Below are 6832 nucleotides of genomic sequence, written 5' to 3'. Positions count from 1 at the left end.
TTGAGTTCAGTTGCCAAAATTTCGTGCTCATCATTATGAGATTAAGGCGCCCTCTTTTCTATGGGTTGAGCAATGAAGAGCCTTATAAACATTTAGATGAGTTCTTAGAAGTTTGTTCCACCGTAAAAATTATGGATGTTCCGGAAGAAGTCCTAAAAATGAAGCTTTTCCCTTTCACTCTTTGGGATAAAGCTAAATATTGGTTTAACAACTTGGGACCAAATACAATCACCTTTTGGGCACAATTGCAACAAGAGTTCCTAAAGAAGTATTACCCCGCGAGTCGAACCGATGCCATGAGAACTTCCATTCATGAATTTAAACAAGAAAAAGGAGAACCCATTCATGAAGTATGGGAACGTTTGAATGACTTGCTACGGAAGTGTCCACGTCATGACATTCCTAAGTGGCAATTAGTTCAATGTTTCTTTTTAAGTTTATCTGATGCCAATAAGGGCATTATTGATGCTTCTTGTGGAGGCAGTTACATAGAAAGAAATAAGGATGAAATTTGGCATCTTTTTGAAAAAATGAGTGAAAACTCAATGCATAGATCTTCATTTTCTAGGGGTGGTCGCCTAGCAAATGTGGGAGGAAAGAAAGCTTTAAATCAAATAGACTTTTTTATGGAAATTGCCGCCGAGGTCAAAAATCTTACTCAAAGGTTTAATAAATTCCTTTTGAATCAAGGTCTGACAATTCAATCTTATCCACATCATTCCAATGAAATGTGTATAACTTGTTCTAGTTACACTCACTATACTTCAAATTATCCTCTTGGACAAATCATACCAAGTGATTCTCAAGAACAAGCAAATGCCGCTTTCATTCATCAAGGGAACAACCCTTATTCCAATACTTACAATTCGGGGTGGAAGAATTATCCTAACTTTCCTCGAACTCAAGGTTACCAAGCAAAGTATGTTCCCCCACGTCTCCAAAATCAAAATCAGAATTCTCAAGGTTACCGTCCATCATTTTATCCTCAAAATGTAAATCAATATTGTCATCCTCAAGCATCAAATTCTCAATCCTACTCTCATCCTCAAACATCAAATTCTCAATCTTACTCTAATCAAAATCAAGTGCCTCCTAAGAGTCCCACTTTTGAGGATAAGGTCTTGGAAGCCCTAGGTGATCTCCGAAAGGATAATCAATTGTTTCATTCTCACTCTTAATCAATTGCAAAGCTTGAAGCTCAAATTGGGCAAATAGCTAATTCTTTAAATGTGAGAGAGAAAGGTAAGTTGCCTAGTCAAACTAAGACCAATCCTAAGGGGCAATTTATGGCACAAGCAATTCCTTCATTGGAATTTTTTGAAAATGAGCAAGTTCAAACAATTACTACTTTGATGAGTGGTAGGAAAGTGGACAATAAGGTAGAGGGACCCAAAAAGGATAGTGAACTGGCACAACCACGTGTTTGCATCCGTCCCATTCCAAATTTTATTCCTACTTCCTTGGATGTTAGTGGTTTCAAAAAGGATATTCTATCATCTTCATCATCATCTCCCCAATTAGAGAATTCTTATGAGCCAAAAGCTCCATTTCCTCAAGCTTTGAGAGAGATTTCATCATTTGGGAGACAAGAAAGAAAAATTCATGACATGATGAAAGTGTTTAAACAAGTGAAAATTAATCTTTCTCTTCTAGATGCAATTAGGCAAATTCCACCATATGCAAAGTTCTTAAAGGACTTGTGCACTCAAAAAAGGAAGAGCAAGGGAAGGGACCTTAAGAAAGTGCTTTTAACGGAACAAGTGAGTTCCATCATTCTGTCTAACACTCCTCCTAAGTTCAAGTATCCGGGTGCTCCAACCATTTCTTGTGTTATTGGAAACCAAGAGGTTCGTAAAGCTCTCCTTGATTTAGGTGCAAGTATTAATCTCATTCCATACTCTGTTTACTTGCAATTAGGATTAGGGGATTTGAAGCCAACATCGGTAGTCATCCAACTAGTTGATAGATCAATTAAAAAACCGAGGGGAATTGTTGAGGACATCTTAATTAAGGTCGATAAATTTTATTTACCAGTTGATTTTGTGGTACTTAATACTGAGCCAGTCCCTAATCTTACCAATCACATTCCAATCATCCTAGGAAGACCATTTCTTACCACTGCCAATGCCACCATTAATTGTAGATCTGGTATTATGGACATCTCTTTTGGCAACATGATAGTTAAGCTTAATGTTTTCAATGCGAGTCAACATCCCACAGATGAAGACGAGTGTTTCCTAGTGGATATTTTGGATGAAACCATAGAGGAAACCTTTCCCTCTATTCTATTTAAGGAACCTCTTGAGGTGTGCCTTTGTGAAATGTTTGAAAGTTGTGGTTTTGACACAGAAGGATCCATAAGTGAGTTGAATTCTTTGATGGACTCTGTGGCCACTTTCGATTTCCCACCTTGGAAAAGCAAGAAATAACCTCTTCATTCACTCTCTAGTACTCCACCAGTTCCTTTACTCTCATCTCTCTTCCTACTCTTGAGCTTAAGCCTCTTCCATCCAATCTCAAATACGCCTTCTTAGGCCTAAAAGAGACTCTTCCAGTCAACATTGCTTCAAATCTTGAAAATAACCAAGAGAATGATCTTTTGGAAGTGCTTAAAGCTAACAAAGAAGCCATTAAATGGAGTGTGGCTGACCTAAAAGGTTTTGACCCTTCTATATGTATGCATCGCATATATATAGAAGATGATGAAAGGCCATTTAGGGACGCTCAAAGGAGATTGAACCTGAATATGAAGGAAGTTGTCAAGAAGGAGGTTGTGAAACTTCTAGATGCGGGAATCATTTATCCTATCTTTGATTCCAAGTGGGTAGCCCAACTTAAGTGGTTCCCAAAAAGTCAGGAATCACAGTTGTTGAAAATGCTAAGGGTGATCTCATCTCGAAACGCACCACCACTTCGTGGCGTGTTTGCATAGATTACCGAAAGTTGAATTCTGCCACTAAGAAGGACCATTTTCCATTGGCTTTCATTGACCAAATCTTGGAAAGATTGGCCGAGCAACGATATTATTGCTTCCTAGATGGTTACTCGGGGTACAATCAAGTGGCCCTAGATCCATTGGATCAAGAAAAGACCACATTCACATGTCCTTTCGGTACATTTACTTATCGACGGATGCCTTTTGGATTGTGCAATGCTCCTGCCACTTTTTAAAGGTGTATGATGTTAATTTTTTCAGACATAGTGGAGAAGTATTTAGAAGTCTTCATAGATGACTTCTTGATTTTTGGGTCCTCATTTAATTCATGTCTCCAAAATCTCAAAAAAGTACTTCAAAGATGTCGTGAGACTAATCTTGTGTTAAGTTGGGAAAAGAGCCATTTCATAGTTCAAGAAGGAATCGTGCTTCGACATGTCATTTCTAAAAGAGGAATAGAAGTAGATAGAGTGAAAGTTGAGCTGATTTCTGAATTGTCTCCAATTACTACGGTGAGAGAAATTCACTCATTTCTAGGACATGCTAGTTTTTATCGCTGGTTCATCAAAGACTTTAGCAAAATTGCTAGACCTTTGTGCAACCTTCTTGCCAAGGAGACTCTATTTGTTTTTGATGAAGCATGCCTAAATACTTTTCATCAACTTCGCAATCTTCTATCATCTGCTCCCATCATGCAACCTCCAAATTGGTCTTTACCATTTGAGATTATGTGTGATGCTTCCAACTCGCAATGGGTGCTGTTTTGGGGCAAAGGATAGGTAAGCTACCATGTGCTATATACTATATGAGTAAGACTTTCTCAGGTGCCCAATTGAACTATTCTACCACCGAGAAAGAATTACTTGCCATAGTATATGCCCTTGATAAATTTCGGTCATACCTCTTAGGATCCAAAGTCATTATGTTTTTCGATCATGCAGCTCTTAGACATCTTTTAATGAAAAAGGAAACCAAGCCTCATTTGATAAGATGGATCCTACTTCTTTAAGAATTTGATATTGAAATCAAAGACAAAAAGGGCTCCGACAATGTCGTTGTCGATCATCTTTCTAGATTAATGGTTGAATCTTCTCAAAATCTTCCAATTCATGAATTATTTTCGGATGAACAACTCTTTCAAATCTCAAATGGGATGTTGCCTTGGTTTGCTGACATTGTTAACTATTTTGTAACCGGCAAACTTCCCATTAATTGGTCGAAACAAGAAAAGGATCGATTTTTTGCTAACATCCAGAAATACTATTGGGAAGATCCCATTCTGTTTCATTATTGCCCAGATCAAATCATAAGGAGATGTGTGCCAGAAAGTGAAGTTCCGAGCGACCTTATGTTTTGTCATACACTTGCTTGTAGTGGGCATTTTAGTGAAAAAAAAGACCACTTTGAAGGTTCTTCAAAGTAGGCTCTTTTGGCCCACTATCCACCGAGATGCCTATAACTTTTGTAAGTTGTGTGTTCAGTGCCAAAAGCTGGGATTAATGTCAGAGAGAGACATGATGCCCTTCACTTCAGTCTTCGTAGTTGAAATCTTCGATGTTTGGGGCATAGATTTTATGGGACTATTCCCAATATCTTATGGCTTTTAATACATCCTCGTTGCTGTTGACTATGTTTCAAAGTGGGTTGAGGCTTGTGCTACCAAAACGAATGACCACTCTGTGGTAATTGCATTCGTCAAATCAAATATCTTTACTCATTTTGGTATGGCAAAGGCTATGATAAGTGATGGAGGAAAATATTTCAGTAATCAATTCTTGAAGCAACTATTTTTGAAATACTATGTCACACATAAAGTGGCCACTCCCTACCATCCCCAAACAAATGGGCAAGTCAAGGTGTCAAATAGGGAAATCAAGCATATTCTTGAGAAAATTGTTAATCCGACCCGAAAAATTGGTCAAGGAAATTGAATGATGCTTTGTGGGCTTATCGGACAGCTTACAAAACTCCAATAGGTATGTCTTCATGTAGGCTTGTTTATGGGAAGCCTTGTCACCTTCCGGTTGAGCTAGAACACAAAGCACTTTGGGCAATAAAAAGACTCAACTTTGATCTTGATAAGGCTAAAAAGGACCGTTTGCTCCAACTCAATGAGCTAAAGGAATTGAGAAATGATGCCTATGATAGTTCAAAGATCTATAAGGTAAGGACAAAAACATTTCATGATCAACATATTGTGAAAAAGTCCTTTGAGGCTGGTCAAAAGGCTTGGTTATTCAACTCTAGGCTCAAATTATTTCTTCGAAAGCTTAGAACCAAATGGGAAGGCCCTTATCTAATCATCTTCGTCTCACCTCATGGGGCAGTTGCACTTCAAAATCTGAAAGATGAAGGGACCTTCAAGGTTAATGGTCAAAGGCTTAAACCATACATTGATGGACAAGCCCTTCAAAGAAATGTGGAATCCGCTCTCTTTGTGGATCCCATTTACTTCGAAGATTAAGAGCATTTCACGTCTTTCTAGCGACGTTAAACCTTAGTTGTATCGAGTTCCTCTTACGTTGCATGTTAATTTACATTTGTTATTATTTTATTTTTTTTCCTTTTGTACATTTATGCTTTCAAAAAATAAAATAAAATAAAATAAAACAAAATAAAAATAAAAATTTTAATGTAGCATTCCGTCTTATTAGAGAAGTTAAACTTAGCCATTTAATTTTTTTCATTTTATAGGTTGTATATAAAATTGCCTTTTCCTTTGCATATTCAAAAAAAAAATAATAATAAAAGATAAAAAATAAAAATGTTTTTCTATTGTGCCCTTTTTACATAGTTCTACATGTTTCAACTTTACAAAGGGTTTGATTTAATGTCGCTTTATATTATGTTATACATTGTTTTGGAATGTATGATTCTTATCCCATGTTGATATTTGATGTGAGTTGCTAGTGTGACTATTCCAGTGAGTTTTTGCATCCAAGTTTGGGGGAGACATCTTTCCTAATGGATAATTGCCGGACTTTATAGACTTTTGCTATCACGGTATACTCTTTCCATTTAATTCATTGTTCTCATTACATATTGAGGACAATGGATAGTTTAAGTTTGGGGGTAAAGTCATCATGATTCATTCTATTTTGAGTTGAGCTTTAAATGCATGATGAGATTTGAGATGTGTTTGGCAATGATTTCAAATTTTTGAAGCATAGTGCCTTTAAAAAACAAATTGTTAGAGTCTAATACTTCTTGTATGCTCTAGGATGCCATTTCGGGGTAATTTTTTTATTTATTATTATCATGTTAGCTCTTGAGGTACACATTATCTTGTTGGTTGAAAATGCTTTGAGAGTTGATTCTAGAATTCTACACTTGCACTGGCGCACACTAGCATTTAATTTGTGGGGTACATGTTTAGTTGATTATTGTCTTGGTTTATTCCAATTGAGCTAGTATACTTTGAAAGCTTTCATTCTTGATAAAATGACCTTGCAAAGAAAAGAAATAAAAGCACTCACCAAAGGTGAGGAATAAAAAGATAAATAAAAAAACTAAAAAAAAAAAAAAAAAAAAAAAACTGCGTTCCTTTAACATGTCAACTGATTAAAAAGGAAGACAAGGAAAGAATGTAAAATGTATGATTAGTTTGAGTTTGTAGCCTAGCCATTCCAAGTCATTACACCCTTAAGAGTGTCCTTACACTTAACGCCCTAAGACCATCTGGTTTGGGAGTCGTTGGCTCAACGCTTGTTACATGGGGTGATTACAGAGTTTAAGGAACTTGGATACTGCACATGGTCATACATATTTAAAAAAAAAATGAAATCAATAAAAAAAAAAAAAAATGTTTGATTGAATAACATGGTTCATTCAATGTCTTGAGTATTGGTACCATATATGTATGCTAGTTTGAGGATAAGGCTATGCCATTACTTTGAT

General features: G+C 36.5%; 1 pseudogene; it reads right to left on the bottom strand.

Annotated features, from left to right (window-relative positions):
• Window positions 1–302: 302 nt before the first annotated feature.
• Window positions 303–400, bottom strand: LOC132315427 (small nucleolar RNA R71; annotated as a pseudogene).
• Window positions 401–6832: the final 6432 nt, after the last annotated feature.

This window comes from Cornus florida, unplaced genomic scaffold (assembly GCF_030987335.1).
Source record: "Cornus florida cultivar Cherokee Brave unplaced genomic scaffold, ASM3098733v1 CherokeeBrave_3.0.0_Hap2_Chr06, whole genome shotgun sequence".
Classification (NCBI taxonomy): Eukaryota; Viridiplantae; Streptophyta; class Magnoliopsida; order Cornales; family Cornaceae; genus Cornus; species Cornus florida.
Note: the sequence above shows the minus strand (reverse complement) of the source record. Positions and strands in the feature narration are given on the sequence as shown.